This window comes from Halyomorpha halys, unplaced genomic scaffold (genome assembly GCF_000696795.3).
Source record: "Halyomorpha halys isolate HHAL.00 unplaced genomic scaffold, Hhal_1.1 Scaffold289.1, whole genome shotgun sequence".
Taxonomy (NCBI): Eukaryota; Metazoa; Arthropoda; class Insecta; order Hemiptera; family Pentatomidae; genus Halyomorpha; species Halyomorpha halys.
Window position 1 is genome coordinate 301,418 of NW_027104846.1, and position 1,303 is coordinate 302,720.

A 1,303-nucleotide genomic window follows, 5' to 3' on the forward strand; every position below is an offset into this window, starting at 1 on the left:
GTATCACATAATTATTTTTTTACATGTATATTTAGAAATCTCAATGTTAAAAGCTAATGAGTAGGTAATAAAATATATAACTAGCAACACAATACGGATTAGGAAAATTCATTATCTTTAGTTTTACAGTTTAACGTATTAAATGGAGAAATATTTCCTTCTTTTATCATATTAAAATTATAGCACTTTAGTTCGTTAATTGGTCTGCTAAATGGACAATGGTGTCACCATTCCATCTATTATTTTTTAGGTTAGCTACTCGTAGTTTGTGTTTAGTTTTTGATTTGGAAGTAATGTATAAAACAATGATAAAGGAATGGAAAAATGAAATTGTGAGAAAAGAAAGAAAAAGTGAGGTGGAGCAATGATGATGTGACGAAGCTGTTGGAAATGTAATTATTTCGTAAAGATTACAAGTTTGCAAAATAAGTTGCAAAGAAAATGCGCTTGGAGCTCCTCTGAATTAACATATAACATGAACTTTAAATTAAGTTGTTGACAATCCTATACTCATGAAATTTAGTAAAACGTTTCATATTTATATTGTAGAAAGATAGTGCAATGAGTGGTCGAAAAATGTACAAAATAGTAAAAAATAAATAAAAAAGTATTAAATAGTGATCAACGCTTGAGATCACTTTGCAGGGCTTCGTCAGGGCTATATGAAAACAAGATACAAACATTGTGAGATATGACATTTTATATGAGGTGTCACATAGCTTTTTTACTATTTTGATACCTTTATTGACCGCCACCTGGATTATCTTCCTACAATCTACTTCATACAAGTCAACTATATTTATATTTAGTTTTATATTTAATACAACATGAATACCAATATTATATAGAATTTTAATCTAAAAGAAGGATTATTCTATTTATATCTCTCTACAAAAAGTTGCTTTTCTTCCTAATTACAGCATGACTAAAGCACTTAGCAAAAACTTCTACCTTGCAGAATAGTCAGTTTATTTTAATATTATATTCATAAAGTTCATATTCAAATCTTTAGTAAGTTATATACATACAGTAGTATGAAAAAAAAATGAAGATATTCACCAGAGTTTTCCAAAGAGTCAGCTGCGATTTCATACGATTCATCCTTTGGGCGACCTAAGGCTACTCCAGCCCACAGAGCGACAAGAAATATCATGAGTAGCTTCATTTCTCGAAGAGTAGTAAAATCATTAACCACGTTCGCCAATATTTATACCAGTTTAGGTTGTATGATAGTTCTTATCAAAATAATTTCGAAATTTATCAAGTTTAGGTATTGCTTACATAATGGTGAGAAATGTGTAAC

At 29.2% G+C, this 1,303-nt stretch overlaps 1 long non-coding RNA gene across 1 annotated transcript in view; it reads right to left on the reverse strand.

The window, feature by feature from the left end:
• LOC106680804 (uncharacterized) overlaps nucleotides 1-1,158 on the reverse strand; it is a 5,152-nt gene extending 3,994 nt beyond the window's left edge. Inside the window, exon 1 of the long non-coding RNA XR_010842943.1 lies at nucleotides 1,060-1,158. This is a non-coding gene — a long non-coding RNA (uncharacterized lncRNA). The remainder of the gene's footprint in view (nucleotides 1-1,059) is intronic.
• Nucleotides 1,159-1,303: the final 145 nt, after the last annotated feature.